Genomic DNA, 25,508 nt, shown 5'->3' with positions numbered 1-25,508 from the left:
CTAAAATATAATGTCTATTAATTAAAAGGGGGGAAAAACCCTACAGGAGGTATTGGCTCTGGTGAAGAATGAGGCTTCTAAGCCAGGCAGATCCTACACTTATCCCATGTGGGTCCTATTTCCTGCCCCCAGGCTGTTGCACTGTTTCAAGAATTGCCACTGAAGAGAAAGGTCTGAAGTGCCCTGCTGGTGAGCTTTGGTTCCTCTCCTATATCCTGAATAGGCTGGTGGTCCGTTGTCACTTGGTGAGTCTGAGAGTTTGGTTGAGCCTAAGAAGATCTCTTGGCGGGCTATGCACTATCTCATAGAATTGTTGTGAGAATTAAACGAGCTAACATCAGCAAAATACTCAGAACAGGGCTTGAGACATGTAAATGCTATAGAATTGTTAGTTATAATTGTTATAGGGATGAGTGGCTATAGTTTACCATTTTAATAATTATATCCCCCGAAATTATGAGTGACATGCCATCTGTAATGTCAGATCAATACATAGTGTATATATGGATGTATCCATAGACATAGATATATCCACAGATACAGATATAACGTATGTTCTCATTATATAATGCCTTGTGTGTAACTTGGTGTTTGTTTTGTATTCTTTTATGAAATGGTCAATCAGGTGCAGCCAGAAGAGAAGACACAGGAAAGACTCAGGAAAACCAAAACAAACAAACAAACAAACAAAAACAAAGCTTATTAAACTCACAGGTTCTAGAGACAGGAGGCACAGACCACTTGGGCCACATGAGAAAATATGGGAATGTTTCAGAGATTACAGCATGGAACCCATGTCAAGACTACATCTTTAAAAAGTCCTGTCCTCAGCACAGCTAGGTTCCCCTAAAAATGAAATTAACTGATCCCTGACCTGTTCTGGAGAATTTATCTGCCTGAAATCTGTGCTTTCGTTGCTATTGTATCCCAAGGACCTAACATAATGCCTAGCACATATTAACTTACTCATTTATATCCACACTTATGGAGGGCCTACAATGTGCCAAGCTAGGCTAGTGGCAGTTAAAAAAATCCTAATTGAAAGTATGAACCCTGTACTGAATACATCCTATGTGCCACCTCAGATTCCCCTGGCCTCACCCAGCTCTTGGGCCCTCTGCCCCTTGCTTCTCCTCAGCTGTTTTTGCAGCAATTAGCTCCCTGCCTGAGTTCTGCTCAGTTCCAGACTGTTCTACTGCCTGAGGCCAATGCCCAGAGTCTTTGGTGCCTCCCACTACTTCCTTACATGCACTCGGATGAAACACCATGTCACAGGTTACATAAAGCTGGCTTCACATACTGAACAGGACAGGCAACACCACAGGGGTTCGGGGGAGTTAACTCCATGGGCACACACTTTGATCGGTGGTGATGGCAGATAAATTTCTTCTCTGCCCCTCCCTACAATGGACTGTTCCACGGTACGGTGTTCCAGTACAGTGTAAAGGAAATGGCCCCTTTATAGTAGAGGTCCTCTGTGTCTCTTCATGAAGGAGTGACACCATCCTGTTTGCTTCTAGCCTCATTTCCTTTCTCCCTCATTTTTGCAGCCTTGACATTGCGCCTCCCAATGAAGCATTAGCAATTAAGTGTTGCTCTAGGCTCTGTTTTCTAGTGAACCTGGGCTGAACCTCGCCCTTAACAATCCCAGTTACCAACCCTTCTGCTCACCGTACGTGGGTCCTCTCCTGGCCCCTTTCATTCAGTTCACATTCCAATTTCACTCAGCTCAGCACCATGACTCTCCTGATTAAATCTTGACTTTGGCTCTGTGTACTCACACCCATCTTAGTTTATCCCAGTCCCCTTGGTGTCTTGTGTTTGCTCTTCTGGCCTCCATGCCTCCTTCTTACTATACTATTTTAACAATATTTTAGTTTTTATTTTGTTTTATTTTTTTGGCTGCACCGCATGGCTTGTGAGATCTTAGTTCCTCAACCAGGGATTGAACCCGGGCCCTCAGCAGTGAAAACATGGAGTCCTAACCACTGGACCGCCAGGGAATTCCTAATATTTTTATTTTTATTCGGGAAATTTCTCTTACCCTTAGTGCAGGTGGTCCAGGTGGAGCTAAACTTCTTTCCTACACTGCCCAGGTCTTGGCCAACCAGTGTATTCCCCTAGTCACAGGGATTAGTTTGGAGATAGGCATATGACTAAATCAGTACAAACAGAGCCAGTCCTGAGATCTCTGTTGGAATTACTGAGAAAAGAAGCTCTTTCTCCTCTTAGAAAGAGACAGGAAGAGAGCCTGGACACGAGTCAGTCTGAGAATGAAGCCAGACCTGAGGGAGAAAGAAAGAGGCTGGCTTTTGGTGGGGAGGTTTGAACTACTGAATTCATTCATGCCTGAAGTTTTTTGTCCTGAAACCTTTCAGTTTTTTAAGTGAATAAATTGTATTTTTGCCTTCCTGTTCCTGCAACTGAAGGTAGACAAACTAATAGAGTTCTCTTTCTCTATAAATCCTAGCCTCTTGGGCATTTATATAAAAACCTGGGGTACCCAAAGTGATACAATAGCAGAGCTCCCTAGAACCTTGTGATCTCTATAACTTTCCACTACAGTGTTGTGGGATGAGCTTAGATGCGTCACCGTGTAGAGGCACGGACTGAGTTACTGGTCCTGAGGGCAGACACTCCACACCTCTACACCTGGTACTCAAGTAGCTATTCTACAGCACGCTCCGTCCTGGCACATCTTGCCTCTTCCCTTTCCCTCCTGACCTGTGTTTCTGTCTGAGTGCTTTGCCAGCAATCTGATGCAACTTCTTAAATTCTTAAAACTGCAGGGGAATTTTATGGCCATTCAGGCACATAGCTCTTAAGTAGAGCAGAGCAGGTGGAATTTCTGGCACCCTACCAAACTGGAGAGACAAAAGTGGGTCTCTTGCCGCAGGATGTAGAGGCAACTCTAGGAGGAACTTCCCAGCCTGACTATCCTGTGCCTTCCAAGGTCGGCTCCTGTTTATCAGTTCTACTTGACTCACGTTCCTGTCTCTCCTAACTCTTGGTTAATCCCACCTCTCCTCTTAATATGGTTTTACTTCTACACTTTGGCACACACTCTTACATTGCCCTGGGTAATGTTTCTTCAGCATCCCTTGATGCTTTGGACTCTCTTCCTTCAAGTTGTCCCTGTAAGAAGGCCAGTCTTATAAATTCTGTTCCAATCTGATGCATGGGACCCAGACACTGGTGAAGTCTAATTACTGTGAAATAGAGCTACTTAGTCTACTCCGACTCAAGCTCACGGTGTACCAGTGTGTCCTCGACCAGCACCAAAGGACAACTTAGGAATTCTTCCCCTCCCTTGCCAGGGTTCCAGTTGACCTCGAGAGTTTATGCATCCTGCTCTGTTCTCAGCAGGCTGTCCTCATGCCGTGATCAGATGTGTATTGGGCAAGGTCTAATGCACATGCAGGGGATTTCTTGTTTACATGATGAGTGAATGGCTGATGGATGAGACCGTGAAGCACAGACTGAAAAATATTCCCACTCATGTAATGGGGCAATTTTCTCTGATATGTTAACCCATTTAGTGCAGCACACTTTCTGGGTATTTTCTTGGTGTCCCTTGCAGAAGCCATACCTCCAGTCTACTGGACAGAAACACCCTGGCCAACCAAGTGAATTTTCACATAACTATGATGGTAGAATTCAGGTGTAGGACACATGGAACAAACAATAACAGTGAAACATATTGAGTATCTTCTATATGCAAGGCCCAAGCGAGGTGCTAGTGGTTCAGACAGTAAAACACTGAATTAAAACATTATTACAAATTGTGAAATGTGCTTTGAACGAAAAGAGCGGGAGGCAGAGACAGAATAATAGGGGAGGGTGACCATTCAGGGAAGGCCTTTCTGAGGAGGTAATGTGAGGTAGGACAAGAAAAATGAGGAGACAGTAATCATGCAAGCAGTTGAAGGAAGGGAGAGTGTCACAGCCAGAAGGAACAGCATATGCAAACTCCCTGAGGTAGGTATGTTAAAGAGACAGAAAGAAAACCAGGGTTGCTGATGGACAGTGAGCAAGGGGCAGAACAGTACAAGATGGGAAGGGAGGTACGGTCAGTGGCAGGACGGAAGGCCATAGAGAGCTTGCATATAATTATGTGTGAAAAATAAAGCCACTGAAATGGGAGAATAACATGAAATAATTGAAATTCCAGGTCATCCTTGCTTCAAAGTGCATGAAGAATGGGTTGTAGGATGCAGAAGAGAAAGCAAGGGGGGGAAGCAGTGAGGAGGCTGCTGCTGAGTGCAGTGGCCTTCGGGAGGAACCAAGGCCTTCTCCACCTACTTGGTGGTTGAATCAACACGACTTCCTGTTGGATTCTATCTGAGAAGTGAGACAAAGAGGAAGCGAGTATGACTTAGATTTCTTGCTTGAAAGACCGGCCCATGATGGTGTCATTAACTAAGATGGGGAAATCTGAGGGGAAAATGCACTCGTGAGAGTGAGCGGAAATCCATTCAGGTTTTGGAATTAAGTTTCAGCTGTGTGTGAGACAGACAGAAGGAGAAGTCCAGTGGGAAGCCAGAATACACACCTGGAACCTGGAAGGGGAGGTCTGATCTGGAGGCAGGGATTTGGGGGTCATCAGCATACAGATGGCATTTAAAGCCATGGGATACACAGAGATCTGTTGCATTTCTATATACTAACAATGGAAGATCAGAAAGAGAAATTAAAGAAACAATCTCATTTACCATTGCATCAAAAAGAATAAAACACCTAGGAATAAACCTACCTAAGGAGGCAAAAAATCTGTACTCCAAAAACTATAAGACACTGATGAAAGAAATCAAAGATGACACAAACAGATGGAAAGATAAACCATGTTCTTGGATTGGAAGAATCAATATTGTCAAAATGACTATACTACCCAAGGCAATCTACAGATTCAGTGCAATCCCTATCAAATTACCTATGGCATTTTTCACAGAACTAGAACAAAAAAAGTCTTAAAATTTGTATGGAGACATAAAAAACCCTGAATAGCCAAAACCATCTTCAGGAAAAAACAAAACCAAACCAAAACAAAAAAAAAAAAACGGAGCTGGAGGAATTAGGCTCCCTGACTTCAGACAATACTACAAAGCCACAGTCATCAAAACAGTATGGTACTGGCACAAAAACAGAAATATAGATCAATGGAACAGGACAGAAAGCCCAGAGATAAACCCAACACTTATGGTCAATTAATCTACAACAAAGGAGGCAGGAATATACAATGGAGAAAAGACAGTCTCTTCAATAAATGGTGCTGGGAAAACTGGACAGCTACAGGTTAAAAAATGAAATCAGAACTTTCTTTAACACCATAGACAAAAATAAACTCAAAATGGATTAAAGACCTAAATGTAGACTGGATACTATAAAACTCTTAGAGTAAAACGTAGGGAGAACACTCTTTGACATAAATTGCAGCAATATCTTTTTTTTTTTTTTTTTTTTTTAGCAATATCTTTTTCAATCCTTCTCCCAGAGTAATGGAAATAAAAACAAAAATAAACAAATGGGACCTAATTAAACTCAAAAGCTTTTGCACAGCAAAGGAAACCATAAACAAAATGAAAAGACAACACACAAAATGGGAGAAAATATTTGCAAATGATGTGACCGACAAGGGATTAATCACCAAAATTTACAAACAGCTCATGCAGCTCAATATCAAAAAAACAAACAACCAAGTCAAAAACTGAGCAGAAGACCTAAACAGACATTTCTCCAAAGAAGACATACAGATGGGCAAGAGGCACATGAAAAGATGCTCAACATCACTAAATATTAGAGAAATGAAAATCAAATCTACGAGATATCACCTCACACCAGTAAGAATGGCCATCATCAAAAATTCTACAAACAATAAATGCTGGAGAGCATGTGGAGAAAAGGGAACCCGCCTATACACTGTTGGTGGTAATGTAAATTGGTGCAGCTACTATGGAGAACAGTATGGAGGTTCTTTAAGAAACTAAAAATACAGCTACCATATGATCCAGCAATCCCACTCCTGGGCATACATCCAGAGAAAAACATACATGCACCCCAATGTTCATTGCAGCACTGTTTACAATAGCCAAGACATGGAAGCAACTTAAACGTCCATTGAAAGATGAATGGATAAAAAAGATATGGTACATATATACAATGGAACATTACTCAGCCATTAGAAAGAATGAAATAATGCCATTTGCAGCAACATCGATAGACCTGGAGATTATCTGACTAAGTGAAGTAAGTCAGAGAGAAAGACAAATATCATATGATATTGCTTATATGTGGAATCAAAAAAATTGATACAAATGAACTTATTTACAAAACAGAAACAGACTCACTGACTTAGAGAATGAACTTATGGTTACCAGAGGGGAAGGGTCGGGGGGAGGGGTAGATTGGGAGTTTGGGATTGACATGTACACACTGCTATATTTAAAAGAGATAACCAACAAGGACCTACTGTATAGCACAGGGAACTCTGCTCAGTATTCTGTAATAACCTAAATGGGAAAAGAATTTGAAAAAGAAGAGGAACATGTATATGTATAACCACTTTGCTGTACACCTGAAACTAATACAACATTGTTAATCAACTGTACTCCAATATAAAATAAAAATTAAAATAAAAAAAAAAGCCATGAGAACAGATGAGGTCCCCAGGGGAGTGTGTGGTAGGAAAATAGGAGAGAGAGGTTCCTTGGCCCCAGTCCCTCCCCTCAAGTCTTCTCCACAATTCCTAGTCCTTCCTTCTTTAGACTCCATAAGCAAAAGATACGGTGCCCTTCTTCCCCCTCACTAAGGAGCCTAATGGCCTCTGAACAAGTGAGCCAGTTCTGGTCATCCTCTCAGAAAGCCCAGGCCTTAAGCCCGTCCCCACACTTCTGTCTTCTACTCTTTCAGATAAGTCTCCTCTCCCAACTCCTAAGGTGGACGAATGGTCTTCATGCTCAGAAAAGAAACGAAGGAAGGAAGAAACCTCAAACAACACTACCATCACCACCCAGCCAAGCAACTAAACCAACTAACAAAGTACAGCATGAGCTCTCAGAAAGGAGGTTACCCCACTGGCCAAGGCTTGAGGGACTGTCTGCTGTACCTCTGTTAGCCTTGGGGTGAATCATGCTACCAGATTGCTCTGCTTTGCCCTGGCAGTCAGTTTTTCAGTGTGTAGCATGTGTCACATTCAAGGCTGAAACATGATAACTTGACTGGCTCTGGGCCAACCATGCCCACTCAGGATGAGCATATGTTCTGTTGAAAGTGGGTCATGAAGCCAACATGCACCTGTAAAGACATCACGTATCTTTCTGTGTGGTGTGTGAGCTCCAAACACTCCACTGTGTAATTATCTGTTCTTTATATGTGAAATGGTCAGGATCTTCTCTTACCTCTCTGTGAATACTCCCTACTCCTGGCAGATTCACCCTCTTACCCTTTCCCACCAACAGCTCCCAGACTGAGCCAGGAACGAATTCCTGTACCAGAAAGAAGCAAACAGGAAGTGTCCTGGTTGTAGCTGTAGACTACCCACAAAACTGAGGTTTCCTTTCGGTGTTTTGCACCTCTACTTTGTTCATTCTGCCCTGCCCCTTTCCTTCCGGTGCAGTGTCAGGCCGCTTTCCTGGCCTTTCTCTGCAGTGCGTAAAGCCACTTGTCTCTTACCTTCCTAACTGGTTCTTACCCCACTACTTTCCCTGACCAGTCATCACTGTGCTGCTCAGACTGGTGGTCTGATCCACAGCTTTGCCCTGATGCTTCATTTGTGCGTGCACCCAGGCCCCTGGCGCCTTATCAAGTTGCAAAGCTGCCGCGCAGCCCAGATCCACGGCCTCTGCATGTTCTTTGCTCTGCCAGCCCCAGCTTCCTGCCTGTCTTTCTGCTAAGCCAGCACCCCTGGAGTGCCTCTGCTGACATGTAATGCGCGCATGCACACGGCTTTTTGTTTCGTGACTGCTCTAGGTACGTGCCTGCTGGTGCTGTGCATCCTTATTTATATATTTCACGACATTCTGGCTCAGCAGTATCTACTCCATCTCTGATTGCTTCCCACCAAGAGGGTCTGCCTCCTACAGCTTTGCCCGGGTGGTCAGCATTGATGTGTATCACTACACCTAAGCAGCGTTGACATTGATTCTTAGAAGTGTTTCTTATTTCCGTCCTAGGAACACCGCTTCATGTTAGCTCATCATCCAGAGCTTCTTGGGAAATCTGCATTCAGCCAGCACGTGCAAAGAGTAAGGCAATGGTGGGAATAATAAACTGATGGGTTCCAGCCTTCATTGATGTTTAATATTAAGTCTGTCTCATAAGTGGCATTAATGAAATTGCCTAAGGGAAGGAGGTGTGATTGTCCTTAGTGCTGGAGATTGACTGTGTGTCCCCTGAGTGCATTTAGTTTGATAATATTTCCATTCCCCTAAAAAAGTTAGCATGCACATGTGATTTGTTTTGGACAAAGAAATATGAGAAGTTATATGTGTTATTCTAGGTGGAAACTTTAAGAACTAGTTTGCAGGTTGGCACATTTCCTTTTTTTCTGCTGACTTACCATCTAATTATTAGCACCATCTAATAGAAATATAATACAAGCCATATATGTAAATTTAAATTTTTTAGTAGTCACGTTAAAAAAGTAAAAAGTGGGATTTCCCTGGTGGTCCAGTGGTAAAGAATCCACCTTACAATGCAGGGGACTTGGGTTCGATCCCTGGTCAGGGAACTAAGATCCCACATGCCACGGGGCAACTAAGCCCGTGTGCCGCAACTACTGAGCTCACGTGCCTCAACTAGAGAGCCCGCGTGCCGCAAACTACAGAGCCCATGCGCCCTGAAGCCCACGTGCCACAACTAGAGAAGAGAAAACCTGCACGCCACAGCTAGAGAGAAGCCTGTGCACCACAACGAAGAGCCCGCGCGCTGCGATGAAAGATCCCGTGTGCCGCAACTAAGACCCAACGCAGCCAAAAATAAATAAAATAAATAATAAATAAATCTTTAAAAAAATGGTAAGAAGAAAAAACTAAAGTTAATTTTAATGACATAGTTCATTTAACCCACTATATGAGAAATATCATTTCCATAGGTAATCAATATTAACAATTATTCATGAGAATTTTGCATTTCTTTTCCATATTAAGTCTTTGAAATCTGGTGTGTACTTTACACTTACATCTCATTTCAGACTAGCCACATGTCAAGACTCAGCCAGAGATGGCTAGTGATTACCATGTTGGATAGACTAGGCCGTGGCCTGTTAGGATGTATCTATATGTCCCACCAAGTTTTAAATTTAACCACCAAAAAACCATGAGCCAGAACTTTAAAAGTCTGTGACTTTCAAGACTTAAAAAGATCCTTGGGTTCCCATCTTTGGATGGGTAGGAGACTAGACCCCAAGGAAGGCATATTCTCCAATGTTCACTTCAGATGTGGTCAAGGAGGATATTAGAACAGAGGGTCAAAGTACATTCTCTGCTCCTGAGTTGCTCCTTACAACACTTATCCAGTGGGATTTCAGAGTTCAAAATGACTGCTGAATGTACATCATACTTTCCCAAATTTTAGTGGAGAGAGACTATTAGAGCATGAAGAGAAAATACTAGAGCAACTGAGGGATGGTAGAAATACTGAAAACAAAGGGAATGAGAAATTATGGATAAGCAATTAGATTGTCTTTGGGATTATTTAAGGAATAAATTTGGAATTACATTTAAGTACACTGGCTACTGGGCTGATTCCCAGAATATAACCCCTTACAGGTGTTGCTCTCAATGTGGCCATGACACTACGTGAATTACCGTGAAACAAATCAAACCTGGTGTCAGTCATCATTAGGAACTGCCATATCCATCCTCCAGACACCAATCAGGTTGGTCACTATAAATGTAAATGAGACTGTTCTATTCCCCCACTGAAATGCTCCAAAGGCTTCCCACTCCCTCTAAGATGAAATTTAAGCTCGTTTAACGTGGTATCCAAGGCTCTTCATTACGTGGCTCCAATTTTCTTCTGCAGCCTCATTTCTTGCCACTCACTTCCTTTTGTTTTACACTTCAGGAACACCAAAATATTTTGAGTTTCTTGCTCATGCCATGATGCTTCCCTTTATTCATATTTTGCTAGAATCCCCTCCCTTCCTTTTTGCCTGGTTAACACCTCCTAGTTGCTTAATTCAAGTGCCATCTCAACGAAGTCAGTGCTGTCTTCCAGGATGATTAAATGTTCTCATTTGATCCACCCCAAGACCTTGCATATCTGTCATTAAACTTATCACTTTGCATTAAAATTATTTATTTATGCATAGCTTGTTCTTCAGGGCTTGGCAGATGCTCACTAAGTGTTTCTGGAATAAATATTTCTGAAAGACAGAGCCAGGGACCACAGAGGATGGATGCGGGGATCCTTCCCAGAGAGCAGGGTTATCAGGGGTTTAAAAATGTTTCTCAAGTAAGTGGCAGTTGAACAGTTTGTTGCTGAAATAGCAGAATCTGACTGCAGTTTATAGTTCTTCCTCGCATGGCAGTGGCATGTCTATGCCCACAATGGGTCATAATCTCCAGAACTTTATATTTTTTACTTGATAGGCCACTGAAATTCTGATGGTATAAGCTAGTCACCTTTTCCTTGCCAGCGTATCAGAGAAGAATCCCAAATGCCTCATCTTTTACCATGGCTTGCTGACTTCCTAGCATGGAGACAGAGCTAAGACAGAGATTAGAATCCAATGTAGTAATTTCTGTGGCAGAGGGAGCTACTTATGTGGTAATTGTGATAATGTCTTGTCTCATTGTGCAACCACAGCTAAGGCCGTAATGGCCCTCGACACAGCTACGACATTTAGAGTATATTTTTGGACTATAACATGAAATAACAGACACTTGGTAAGCAACTTTTTATCAAGTGCCAAGATTATTAGAAATTTGTGGGACTGTCTGCCAAGGAAACCACCTCTACAGCTTCTTTTCATCTTAAAACTTGTATTGCCTCTTCCTTGTGACTACCTTGGAATCTTACTATGCATTTACATGACCCCCTGATCACAGTGAATTGATTTATGAGTGGACCAATCATAAAACTCCTCAACTGGAGTTTAAAAATCAACATATTTGATTGCTACAGAGACTGTCACCTGACCTAAGATTGACAAATAAAATCCAAGACTGTTGGGCTTGGTAAAAGAAAGGTTGAAAGTTGTACGATGCAAGACTTGGAAGATGAATGTAACCAATTTGCAAAGAGAAAAGAAATGAAAGATATAGCTCCTGGTAGATTTGAGGAATACTTCCAGCTATTCCTTTGAACCAACTACCCTTCCCACAGTTTTATCACACTTTCTTTGATATAGTGAGGCAACGAATTCCCATTTTTGCTTGCACTTATGTGAATTGGATTTCTGTCAATTGTAGTCAGAAAAATGTGTCAGGCATTGTGCTATGTACTAGCGACTTAAAGATAAAAATATACTAGGGTCCTTATCCCCAGGAGCCCACGTTCTAGTGAAACAATAGTTTTAAGTCAACTGATTACTTTTTTTTTTTTTTAAAGATTTAATTTTATTTATTTTTGGCTGTGTTAGGTCTTTGTTGCTGCGGGCGGGCTTCCTCTAGTTGTGGCAAGCGGGGGCTACTCTTCGTTGTGGTGCGCGGGCTTCTCATTGCGGTGGCTTCTCTTGTTGCAGTGCATGGGCTCTAGGTGTGCAGGCCTCAGTACTTGTGGTGCGCAGACTCAGTAGTTGTGGCTTGCGGGCTCTAGAGCACAGACTCAGTAGTTGTGGCGCACGGGCTTAGTTGCTCCGTGGCATGTGGGATCTTCCTGGACCAGGGCTCAAACCCATGTCCCGTGCATTGGCAGGTGGACTCTCAACCACTGTGCCACCAGGGAAGTCCCCAACTGATTTCTTTTATACAGAGGATCTCATCTATTATTTTAGCAACTCTGTGAAATAGATATTATCATTGTAGTAGACTCTCTTGTTTTTCACGATACATGTAGAGATCTTGGGAATTCCAAAGTTGAAGATATAGAAGTAGACTCTGCATTATGTATTTTAAATTAACAAATGGAATATTGAATTTGATGGTATATGCATTCCTATTATAGTATTAGAGACACAATCAATTAAGCATTCTTCTATTTTTTTATCCAAAACTTTTGCTAAGAGCTACATCTTTTTTTATTGAATGTTTTTCCCTACGGAAATAAATTTCAAATAAACCATGAAAATAATTGCTTACGTGACATCAAGAAGAAAACAAAGCTCTGTTGAGTTGTCTGCAGATGTTGGTAAGCTGACTAAGTGCAGCAGCCTCACAGTAAGCATAATTTAAATGGATACCTCAGCCAAATGACAAATTATTTCATGTTACGAACCTTCAGGATGATTCTAATATAAATGTAGCCATGAATCTTAAATTAAGGAATATTCATATCCTACTGTATTTATAAATGAAGAAACAGAGAATCAGGGAAGGAAAGTGACACCAAGATAATAATACACCAGTTAAGGAGGCCAGACTTGGGATTCAATCATATTGGCTTATCTTCTGGTTCGGAATTCCCTGCCCTGTTAAAGTAAGGAGAACAAAAGATTCACCTCTATGGTGGATTAAAGATGGTCACAAAATCTCTGGCACTTCTCCCACTGAACGTAGAGTCTATGTTTCCTCCACTTGAACCTAGCTGGGCGCTATGACTGCTCTAAAGGACAGAATATGGTGAAGATGACACTCTGACAGTTTTTGGGCCCAGGCCTTAGGAGATTGATGGCTTTCACTTCCTGTCATTTGGAACACTCACTCTTGGAAGCCATCCTCCAGGTAGAAGTGTGGCTACCCTGAGAGCACCATGTTGTGAGAAGTCAAAGCCCTGTGAAGAGGACCTGGAGAATGAGACACCACGTGGCACAAGGGAGAGACCAAGGAGCACTGAGATGCTAGACATGAGTGAGACATATGAGCCATCTTGGAAGTGGATACCCAGCCCCAGTGACCCCAGCTGACAACAAACAGATCAGACACACAAGTTGCCCAGCTGAGGTCATCCACATTCTGAACCTCCAAATTTTGAGCAAATAAAATAGTTGTTTGGGATACTTAATTTTGTGGTAGTTTGTAATGCAGCAATAGAAAACAGGAACAGATATAGGTGTTCTCATTACAAAAACCGAAAACATGTGGCATTGATTTGGGGACTGGACAGTGGGCAGAGATTGAAAGAGTGTTAATGGAGAAGGACAGGAGGTTATTATTGAGGTCTGGTAAGAGGGCAACCTCTATTTTTTGGTTGTAGAAGGTTTAATAAAACTGTCACCTGACATATTTTGGAAGATATAAAATGTACCTAATAAACTAGTAGATCTCAATAAGTAGATTTCCAGGCAGAATGTTAAGAGTGCCAAATAGTTCTTGTATCCGCATACAGTAAAGTATAGATAGGGAGAAATTAGCTAAAGATGTTATTCAATTTTTTAGCAGAATTTAGAGGAAATATATAGAACCCAGGACTTGTTGGCTTCAAAACAGCACTATTTCTGATCTGCTTTCCAGCTAAGAACATACTTTTAAAGCAAGAAATAGCCTCCAGGTAAAAGTAAAAACCAGGGCAGTAAAACAAAGTAAAAGAAAGACTCAGGGTAAAGATGAAGTCAAAGCTGCAAGCATAAATCCCTTTGATAAGATCTCAGAAGCATTTAAGTTGATGCCCTATCAGCTAGACAAAAGATTTTAAGAGTGCCTTATCATCCTTCTCTATTAAACAATAGATTCTAGTAATCTTAAGGCTACTGTACCATCCTTAAGCAGATTTCCAAAAGGCCAAAGGCAGAGAAAAGCCTATCTCAAAAGGATTTGTGGGTAAGACTCTGCTCTAACAGAATGGATTACAGTTTGATATACAGGAATCCCACAATCTTTTTAAAGGAATTAAACCACCTTGGAGTGAAAGGGTCAGAGACAATATCAAATTAAAAAGAGGGCTTTGGACCCCTAAACTAATACAGGAAGGACTCGGGCTGAGAAACTTACTCAGCAGAAAACATAGGCTATTTTTTATGGAAAATGAAGACTGTCTTAGAGGGCAGAACCAAGAGCCCAAAGGTCAAAAGCCAAGAACCACAGAGAATCATACCAAGGCTGCAGGTCTAGAGCTTCATCAAGAAACTGGCAACATGTGCCTACCTGGATGTCATATTGTTATGGAACAGTGACTGCTTTGTGTCCCGTCTTCCCCATTTTTGAAAGGGCGTGTCTACACATGACTGCCCCAGCATTGTGTGTGTGTGTGTGTGTATGCGCATGCATGTCTGTGAGCACACGTGTGTGTGTGTGTGTGTGTGTGTGTATGCAGGTAACTTACTTTCTTATTCAGAGGACTTCAGATTGAGAGGATATATACCTGAGGAACCAAATATAAGGAGGCTTATCTGCACCTCTCCCTGAGATCTGCAATTTAAACCTAACGACATAATGGGGTGAGACTTCTGGAGACTGTGGAAGGGGGATAGTGCATTTTGCATGTGGGAAGAATATAATACTTTGTGACCACAGAGCAGACTGTGGCCACAAATTATTTGACGCTCCTCCCACTGATGAGTGGGGAGTCTGGGTCCCTCCCCTTGAATCTGGTTAGATTCTGTGACTGTTCTGGTCAGTTGAATATGGCTAAAGTGAAGCTGCACCAGTTTCTGAATCCAGGTTTTAGGAAATAGGCAACATTTTTTTTTAAAATTTTTATTGGAGTATAGTTGACTTACAATGTTGTGTTGGTTTCAGGTCTATGAAATTGGCAACTTTTACTTTCTGTTTCTTTGAAGTCAGCCACTACTTGAGAGGTATGACTATCCTGATACCACCATGCTGTGAGAAGCCCAACCATGTTGGAGAGGCCTTGGAGGATAAGACATCATGTGTGGGGAGAGTGAGGCCATAGAGAACTGATGTGCCACATATGAGTGAAAGAGTCATCTTAGAAGTAGATCATCCAGTCTCAGCCACCACAGGTACCTCATGGATCAGAAATAAACCCTTCTAGAATTCATAATATATAAACATCGTGAGCAAAATAAACTGGTTGTTTTAAGTCACTAAGTTTAGGGTAGTTTATTACACAGCCATAGGTAACCAGAACAACTTCTATTTTGAATTCACTGTTTAATCAAAAGCACTTGCTCTCCCCATTCATAGAAATTGTTAGTTATATTTACAAAATTTGAATCTGACATTATGATTTCTGTTGATAGATGTGGCAGAAGTGATAATGTCTTAGTTCTGAGCCTGGGCCTCAAGAGGCTTATGTGCTTCTGCTCTTTCTCTCGGAAAGTTTAGAAGTTGAAGAAATGAGTCATCCCAACTGACCCCCCCCCCCCACCCTCAGTTGACTGTATACTTATGAGCAGAGCAGCTGAGATCATCTGAGCCCAGCCTGGACCAGAAGAACCCACCCAGTTGACCCAGCCTAAATTGCCAATGTGAAGAATCATGAACTAAAAAATGGTTGTTGTTTTAAATTGTAAGTTTTGAAGTGGTTTGTTACATAGCAATAGCTAACTGGTATATTAACCTTCTATTTGATTTATTGTCAACCAAGAACAAGGTGGAGAGAAGTATTGGTAGTTCTGTCCAGTTTTACATAATTTATTTATTTTTGTTTCTTTATAAACGTGAAGATGAAACCAATAAACTAACTTTTAGTATTTCTCAGTGGCAGAAACAATGAAAATATAGCAACACTGTAACATTCCTGCCCAAAATTCAAAAGCTGAAACCAATTATAAGAAAAATCAGGCAAACTCCAATTGAGGGACATTCTTCAAAAGTGTCAAGGTCATGAAAGACAAGGAAACATCAAGAGACTATTACAGTTTGAAGGAGACTAAAGAGACATGACAAAAAAAATATAACACATGATTCTGGACTGGATGCTTTTACTATAAATAGCAATTTGGGGACAACAGACAAAATTTGGGTGGAGTCTTATGGCTTAGATGGTAGCAGCGCATCAGTGTTAATTTACCAATTTTGATCTTTCTTTGCAGGGGAGTGTTAAGTGGGAAATGTCTTTGTTTATAGGAATTCTGTACTAAAGTATCTGGAAGTTTTGGGGCATCATGTAGACAACTTACTCTCAATGGTTCAGTTTTTAAAAAATTAAAAAAGAAAAGAAAAAATATTATAGAAAAGAGAAATAATGGTAGGGCAGTTCTGGTCCTGCAAGATAATAAAGAACAGGGATCTCCCAGTTAAGTCAATAATTTGTTCTTGATGATCAGACTTACTGCCCAAAAAGTGCTGACTGAGAGCCTATTTCCTGCTATTTTAATGGGAAAAATTAAATGGTTGGTACATTAACATAAAATACCCAACTAATTTTCCTAACATAAAACCAGAACAAAGTAAAATACGTGTATATCAGAGACATTAGGTTAGTATATACTATGTTTAAAATATCACTTTCTCACCAAACTGTATGGTTATTAACAAACTTTGGCTTTGTATGTAATATCCCAGATGTAAGCCCCATTGCTGTCACTTAGTGTGCTTTTCAAAACGGTCTACACATTATTATATCGATATGACTCTATTCTACTAATTTTATTTCACTCAAGACTTATTATGTATTTTTATTATTATTTATTAACTCAAGTCTTATTCTATCCATAGTTTTGCTTAAAATGTGGTATTGAGTTTTATGGAAAAACATCAAAGTTTCCTATGTAACCAGTGGTGAAAAAAATATTGTACCAAAAATAAGTATGTTCAATGATGTCCGTGTAGTACAGTCCAAGAGGCATTCTAATGAAAGAAAATGTTACCTCTGGAGACATATGGGTTGTGCCTGTATATTATAAAGCTACAATAATTTCAGCTGTAAGTCTTAAACTGATAGCTCAATAAAACAGAACAGATTGACCCTCAAATGTAAGAATTACTTCTGTGCCATACAACATTATAAATATTCAGCAAATAAATAAGAGTATTAGCTAACTATTGAGAAAACAGCTTAGAGCAATACCTCATTATGGACACTAATTCCATATAAAGAGTTAAACAGAAAATCTGCAAGAAAATGGAATTGAATTTGTCCATTTTATGCATGGAGAAGGGTTTCCTAAGTTTAAAAGCAACTTCTTTAAAAGAAGTCAATGAAGGAAAAATACACATATTTGGTTACAGTAAAAAATTTTAAATATGGGTGTATGAGTTTAAAAGTAAAACAAATATTTATAGCAAATAGCAGACTAAAATATTAAATAGTATGAGCACTCACAAATACATAAGAAAAACATTAAGACACAGAGAGATGTGGGAAAGATCACAAAAAGACAGTTTGTTTATCAGAGAAGAAATACAAGTAGTGAACCAAATTATGAAGAAAAGAACTCTGCTGGGGACTATCATAGCCATCAATTAAATCAGAGAAGTCATTAAAAATATCACAAAATCCAAAGGCAAGAAGGGTGTGTGATAAACTAACTGGGTACTCTGCACATAACTAGTGTCTGTATAAAAGAACAGAATCCTTTGGGAAAGTAATTTGACACGCTGACCCAAGAGTTATAAATATTAATACTTTTTGATCCACTGTATTTTTGGAATTTGCTATTCTTTTCGCACAGAGATGATCATTACAAAGTTGTTTATAAAATCAGAAGAAAATATGTGTGTTGGAGTTGGCGGTGGGGGGCAAACGGAACAGCTACTGGCTAAGTAAGCTATGTTGCCAACACTTTATATAATAGTTTGAAGTTGTTAAAAATGACTCTATAAATGAACAAAAGTGAAGACACAACCTTTCAAAAAAAGTAGAACACAAAGTTGTATACCTTGTATTATCACACAACTTCGTCACATAAGAACCAATGCATACAAATAAGTGGTGAGGTTATAACCAGGATATTAACAGTGGATGTAAGAAGTGATAAGATGATAAAAGATTTTTAAAAAAAACTTTTCTCTGTTTTTCCAAATTAAAAAAGAACATACATTGCTTTTATACTTAAAAATAGAGTATAGAGAAGAGATGATGTTTTGCTGCTTGCAGTCAAGTAGAAAAATTTTCTTATGCAACTATTTAACAAGCATCACCAAAAGTCCAAGAAACAATCATACAGATGCCGGTGACTGCACCCTGGAAAGCATAATTGGATCATAGACCACTGTAAAAAGCCACTATCCTACAAGGAGCTGATGACAACTCTAAATAAGGCTGAGGTCATGTACCAACCTGCCCAAGGAGACTTTCCATATAGTCATAGCTGCTGCAATACTTTACGAGGCTTCATAAACACATCAAATGCACTGGCCAGGAAATAAGCCTGGTAGTTAGGTATTTTTGTTGATGTTCAACATAAAGTGTGTCTGTGTTTTCCAGCTTTTCATAAGGTTAAGGTCACTGTGTTTTTCCATTATAAAATTGCTTTTGGAAGAAAAAACCCAGCAGTCCCACCGTACAGCGCGTTTTTCACGTAGGAGCAATCAGTAGAAGGATCCAATTTTCGTTTTTCAAAGATCATATGAAAAGTTCAAACTGGACTCGTGCTGGTAGTATTTTAAATCAAGGAAGTGCATTGGTGATATCACTTTACTTGTAGTTTTGCTGCTTCTTAGACTGGAGGATGTTTAAAGTGAACGTAATACAGTAGGGGGTAATCTTCCATTTAGCTTGACAATTCTATCAGCAAAACGCCAGGGGAGAAGGACTATCGTGTTCTCTTTGAATTGCGTTTTTGCAACCTGAGATTCAAGTTCGGGTTTCTTGACGCACCCCTGGGCAATGAATCTGAATTAATTATTGTCTCCAATTTCCTCCACCTAGCCCCTAAGACAAGCGCAAACAAGCCAGCAACGGTTACCCTCATGGCCATTAGAGATTCTATCAAAGCAAAGTGCAGATCAGTACAGTGTTCTGCTGATAAGAATTTATCCGTTGAGAAAGATCGAAGGCAGAATCAGGATGGCACAAATTGAAAGCTATTGGATACACTTAATATCTTCTAGTTTAATTCACACCTTCCAGGTATGGATTAAAACACATCACAAAGAGCTTTGCTGTAATGATTGAAGGAGGTGATTTCTTTCTTTCTTTCTTTCTTTTTGTACCCTACGAGAAATTCGCCGGGCACTGTCTACAATGCAGAAGGCAGGCCTCATGCCAGGTTGTATGTGTGCTAGCTGGTTTGCCTCCCGTTCTTATGAAGAAAACAGTTTTTTTTTTAATGACAAGTCTGAGATTTGTCCTCCTTAAATAATGACTCGTGAAAACGGAAAAGCAGATTCAGGCTTTTTTGAAGTTTCTGCTTCTCTGAAGATTTCAAAGGATTGGTACCCACCCTCAAAATGTCTTATTTCCTGTGATATAGTTCCCAATAAATAGTGAGTGGATTACCAAAGGAATTTCATCACTTTGTCCTCTGAAAACTGTGCACTTGCTCTCAGATTGTCTTTTTTGCCTTGGCTGTAATTCTCCATAAAATCTATTAATGAAGCACTCCAAAGGCCGGAGTTCTATTGCCACAAACCAACCTAGGCCACCAGAAGCTGGGAAGAGGAAAGGAAAGATCCTCTACTTAGAGGCTTTGGAGAGAACACGGCCTTGCTGACACTTTGATTTTAACTTCTAGCCTCCAGAACTGAGAGAATAAATTTCTGCTGTTTTAACCCACCCAATCTATGGTACTTTGTTACAGCATCCCTGGGAAACTAATAAAGCAACGGAGGTATGCCATGCTTGGGTGAGTATCATTCAGTATCATGTATGAGATAACTCTTCTGCAGAAAGAAAATGCAGATAAAGAAAAAAACTATTTTTTCAAAGCTGTATAGGAGTTTGGGGTTGTTGACCATGAAATTTTGTGACTGGCTAGACATCTGCAAAGTTCATCAGCAAGTTCCCTAATGTTCACTGAAGGTCCTGATGTCTCACCCATGTAATCCATGTCTTGATAAGGTTGATTAAGATGGCATAAATGACCAGGGTGACAAAGCCACTCAGGCAGTGATTAAAGGCCTGAGCCAGGAGTCTGCCTCCAAGAATTGCTCCCAGAAAATCAAGACTGGGCCCTTGTAGGGTAAATGATCCCTATCTTAGCTCTGGTCTAAGGATTCTCAGTTGGAAGTGGGGTCCAGGTGTGGCCTTCAGATTCCTGGCTGTCCCTGTGTTGTTAGGCTGTGTCCTGGGCATGGCAGGTGTCAGGACAAAGTGCAGGATCGACAGACTGGTTCTGCTTTGAGGTTGATGCCGGAAAGGCCTGAGTGGACTGATACCGACTGCTGAGAGCCGGCTTGTGCTGAGAAGGATTCTGACGCTACACCTGGGCCCAGCGGACAGAGCCGTGACTGATGGATTCTCATTCGTGAACTTACACGAGGACATGGGAATGGGGAATGTCTGAGCCTCAGCCATGGATTTGGCGACCTGGGGCTAAGGCATGCCTCCTACAGGCTGAAGTAGTTGATAATGGAAGACTGAGAATTACTGTTCCAAAACTGAATAATCCAAGATGGTTAGCAGTTTGTTTACGATGTAGATCTTAAGAGCCCTGGTCTAGGAAAGATTCACGCCCCCCTCAGTCCCCTGGGACCTCGGAGTGGTCAGAGTCCTGAGGGAAAGGACTCTCTCTAGCATAGTAACTGAGGCAGTTTTACTAAAAGGACTCTTTTGCAAAGATGCGGGCAGGGTTTAGAGAGAGCAGCAAAGGACACGGCTTACTTTAGGCCGGTCAGAGCAGGAAGCCATTTCTTTTTTTTTTTTTTAATGAAAGCTTCTTTCTTTATTTATTTATTTTTATTTTTGGCTGTGTTGGGTCTTCGTTTCTGTGCGAGGGCTTTCTCCAGTTGTGGCGAGCGGGGGCCACTCTTCATCGCGGTGCGCGGGCCTCTCACTGTCGCGTCCTCTCTCGTTGCGGAGCACAAGCTCCAGATGCGCAGGCTCAGTAGTTGTGGCTCACGGGCCCAGTTTGTTCCGCGGCATGTGGGATCTTCCCAGACCAGGGCTCGAACCCGTGTCCCCTCTACTGGCAGGCAGATTCTCAACCACTGCGCCACCAGGGAAGCCCAGGACGCCGTTTCTACACTGCGGTGGGAAGGGGCGAGGGAAGGGAGAGGGCTGTGCGGACAGGCGCCTGACGGGGGCTGTGCGTTCTGGAAAAGCTTGCAGACAAACTGCGGGGGCCTGGATAGAGCAGACGCAGGCGAATAAGAACCCAGTCTCCCCCTCCTCCTTCCCTCTCCCCCCTGCTGGTGACCCCGCTGGAAGGGGGAGGTGGCTGCAGTCCCCACAGCCAGCCTCTGGGGGCGCAGGGCAGGGTGGGGACATGCGTAGAAAGGCTGCTGAGAAAGTGGAGCTTAGCCACCCAGACGTCTTTAGTCAGAATCCTTCTGACTGCAGGTGGCAGGACCCTGTCCTGATCTAACTGAGACCAAAAAGGAGTCTCAGAGGAAAACGTACACGCTTGTTTGAACCTCAGGAAAGCTGAACCACGATGCAAGCACTGCCATCTTGAGTTCTCATCCCCGCCTTTTTCTCTGTTTCAGCTTTTTATTCTCTTACGTCTGTTTCGTCCATCAGCAGCTTCTACCCTTGTACCTTCAACACCGAAGGCAGACTAAATCCCTATGTTCCGTGTGAGAAACCTCGGGACTGGTTTGAGGTTCACACCCACTGACGGGTCCTAACAAAGCAGCTGTTTCCAGGGCTTCAGGGTGCTGTGACTGGCTGACCCCATTAGATCCTCTACTTAGAGGCTTGGGTTGGAGACAGGAAGAAGTCCCCAGAAAAGGGTGCCAGTCCCAGAAAGAGGGAAGGGTCCTGTGCCGAAAAGAGGAACAGGTGCCACTGCAGGGAGGATATGGAAGCGGGGCTGAGGGTGGGGAAATCGAGGAGGGGGAGGGGCATCCCCGCTATTTGCCGTGACAGGGGCTCAGGCTGAGACCTGTGGAGAAAGGGCAGGAGTGGGCTTTACTCAGAAACTGGGGCCTTCACTCAAATCGTTCTCCCTCCTGCTCATGGGGCAGACACCTCACTGACTACATTTCAGGCGGCCAAAAAGCGTGAAATTCTCAGCCTGGTGTGTGACCTGAGTCTGGCTTTCCTATTCAGTCATCGTGGCTCTCACGCACACTGTGGCCTGGGGTGCATCTCCATCTGTCACAATCCTGCTCATCATTCAAGACCCTGCTCGAATCTCACCACCTCCATCAGAACATCCCCCTTCCCACCTGCAGAAAGGAAGCTTTCCATCCACTGGTCTTCCGTCACTATCAGAAAGCTATTTAAATATTTATCAAGGGCAGCTTTCCATCAGACTTCTTTATCTACTTCAGCCTCCCGAACCAGATACTCGGGGCCTGTGCATTTGCAAGAACCCTGGGAGTGGTGGAAGGAATGGGGATTTGGTGCCTGTTTTGTGCCCTCCCTCCTACTTTACATTCTCCCAGTTGCTTTCTCCTTCCTCTCATTCTTCCTTTCCGCTCTTGGTTCTTCATTTGTTGGTTATAAATATAGTCACTCTTCTTAGACAGATTGGGATATACTGAGGATTAGAGTTTGGCTTTTAAAAGCATGTGCCTACAGGGAGATCAACTCGATGCTTTGTGACGACCTAGAAGGGTAGGATAGGGAGGGTGGGAGGGAGGCTCAAGAGAGAGGAGATATGGGGATATATGTATACATATAGCTGATTTACTTTGTTGTACAGCAGAAACTAACACACCATTGTAAAACAATTATACTCCAATAAAGATGTGGGGAAAAAAAGCATGTGCCTGCAACACTAGCTCCTGACTCTGCCATGGCTAAGCATGCGATGAGGGTTGTAAAGCAAATGTGACTGTATTTCCTTTTAGAAACTGATGTGCCTCATAAATGCCAGAGTTGAAATTCTTTAGGGGATGCTATTTTTATGAGAACTCTGACAAAAGTATTGATTATGAAGTCAAATTGGTCAGATGTGCAAAGGCATGAAACATCACTTGCCTGTAGGAAGGGAGAGCTTGATCTGACCTCTGCAGCTGTTGCTACATTATAACTCTTTTGTTCAGATATTTTACCTCAAAATCGGTTTACACTTTACTGTTAAGAAACAGAAGTGAAACTGTTCATTGAGTGGATTGAGTGTTGATGGGCTTTCCTTCTTTCTTTTTTGGTGTTAGCCACAGGTGTCTTCAACTGTACACAGGCTTTCTAAATGACCCTTTCGGTTTCTATAGTTACTACTTTGTGGACTAAAGTTCAACAGTTTATGGGTTGGACAATTTGACTTGGTAACCCCCTAAGCACATTAAAAAAACAAAAAACAAAAAAATTTAATATCCCTGTGAAAGGGATCTGCTGCAATTCAGGTAAACAAGAAGCTGAGTTTTATGACTACTAGTTAACAGCACATCTGTGTCAGGCCATAGTAATCAATCAAATAAAATGTAGCTTCTAAATAGTTATCAAATAAAGCCACCATTTTTTTTTTTATCAGAAGAGGTAAAGGAGAGGACTTAAACCTTTCTGTTACTTCCAGATGTCAAACAAGCAATCCTACCTCCTTCATCTTTTTTCTATCAAACTAAAGAAGGAGGAAGAGACAGAGAGGGAGACAGAAAGAGAAAGAGAGAGAAGGAAAAAATTTAACTTCTCAAGAATAGGTGCTATGTTTCTTAGATGAAAATCTTTAATTTAGCCGAATAAACTAAGAAACAGTAGCACTATTCCTGTTTTGTCACTAAGCCCCCATGATGACATTTCATTGAATCCACATTTCTACACTAATTACTATAAATTTTCTAGCAGTAAAACAGAACAGTAGTACAACAAATGTGATGACATTCAAAGTGTTCCACTGTGACACATGACTGACCCAAGTTGCAAGGGAGGTTGGGAAAGAGGATATTTAATGTTTCCAGCTTCTATAGTGGAAGATGGCCAGAGGAAAAAGGAAGTTAGGAATGACAACCGAGTTAGTCAACCAAGTGAAAGAAATGGCTTGGGCACTGCGAGGGGGTGGGATGTTCAGGGTATGTTGAAGAAAGGTCAAGTAGATGGCATTTCACTGGAGCTGAGGGTAGGTGAGGATTAAGAGATGAGATTAGGGAGATAGCTTGGCATCAGGACCTTACCCACCAAATCAAGGAGTTTGGGATTTATCCCTTTAGCAATAGAGACTCACTGGAAATTTGTGAGTAGAAAAGTGACATGATTAAAGCAGTGTTTGATCACCAATAATCTGGCCAGAGCACAGAATGTATTGAAAGAGGGTGAGCCTGAAGGAGGGGGCAAGGAGACCACTACAGTGGTCCCTCCACGAAGTAATAGGACATGAGTCAGAATGGTGGCAGTGGTATTGATTAAAAAATACAACTATGGAAGAGATTATAAAGTATGAATGATCAGGGCTTGTTGACTAATAGAGGACCAAGAAGAGGGAGCATCAAAGATGACTTCACAGCTTTAAGCCTGGGTAACTGGCAAAATACATAATAGAAGCAGGAAATCAAGAAGGGAGCTGGTTTTAGGAAGAAGTTGATTAGTTCAAGGTTGTTGTTTTTCTTTTTTTAATTTTTATGTTTTGGCTGCGCCGCGCGGCATGTGGGAATCTTACTTCCCGACCAGGGATCAAACCCGCGCCCCCTGCAGTGGAAGCACAGAGTCTTAACCCCTGGACCACCAGGAAAGTCCCTGATTAGTTGAAGTTTAGATGTTGAGTGTGAGGTAGAGGCAGCAGGATGTGCAATGGAAACATATAACAGGCAGATAACACATAGCCCACAAGATGTTGGACATTAAGAATACTGCTGCCTCTGGTGTTGCTTCCCAGGATCTATATATTTGGCACAGGAAGTGTGATGGTGTTTCTTAGAGGACAGTTTATAGAGTAGAGGGAGGCAAATAATTCTATATATAGTCTGTACTTGGTACAAGTAAAGCCTGAAAACTCTGAGGTTAGTAATAATAGCCCCCAGCACAAGAAATGGACATTCCATGGCCAGTAGGATGAAATATCCAGAAGTATATCCCAAAATCTGGGAAAAGAGCATCTGGGCTGTATAAAAGCTGAGACAATCCCCAAAACCACACTGACTAAGTGTTGTCACCAATTTCTGAGTAAGAAAGAACTAGAGAGTATTCAGAATCATCTGTATGTTTATATCCAGCTTACTTGTTTAGTAAACTTTAGGTGTAGTTCTCTTTCTAAAGGGTGCTGTCATTCCAACAGATTCCTTTGTCAGATCCCTGACTTTTTTTTTTAAATAAATAAATAAATAAATAAATAAATAAATTTATTTATTTTTGGCTGTGTTGGGTCTTCGTTTCTGTGCAAGGGCTTTCTCCAGTTGCGGAGAGCGGGGGCCACCCTTCATCGCGGTGCGCGGGCCTCTCACTATCGCGGCCTCTCCCGTTGCGGAGCACAGGCTCCAGACGCGCAGGCTCAGTAGTTGTGGCTCACGGGCCTAGTTGCTCCGCGGCATGTGGGATCTTCCCGGACCGGGGCACGAACCCGTGTCCCCTGCATTGGCAGGTGG

The 25,508-nt window shown here is 41.9% G+C and overlaps 1 protein-coding gene and 2 long non-coding RNA genes across 4 annotated transcripts in view; all 3 read right to left on the bottom strand.

Moving 5' to 3' along the window:
- LOC309615376 overlaps nucleotides 1-25,508 on the bottom strand; it is a 515,886-nt gene that overhangs the window by 60,391 nt on the left and 429,987 nt on the right. The window lies entirely within an intron of this gene.
- Nucleotides 1-25,508, bottom strand: part of CRH (corticotropin releasing hormone) — a 435,535-nt gene that overhangs the window by 12,475 nt on the left and 397,552 nt on the right. The window lies entirely within an intron of this gene.
- LOC309615364 overlaps nucleotides 1-25,508 on the bottom strand; it is a 226,510-nt gene that overhangs the window by 22,089 nt on the left and 178,913 nt on the right. The gene's annotated exons all lie outside the window — the stretch shown is intronic.

This window comes from Balaenoptera borealis (assembly GCF_965194805.1).
Source record: "Balaenoptera borealis genome assembly, chromosome: 17".
Lineage (NCBI taxonomy): Eukaryota > Metazoa > Chordata > Mammalia > Artiodactyla > Balaenopteridae > Balaenoptera > Balaenoptera borealis.
This window is presented reverse-complemented; position numbering and strand designations above follow the sequence as displayed.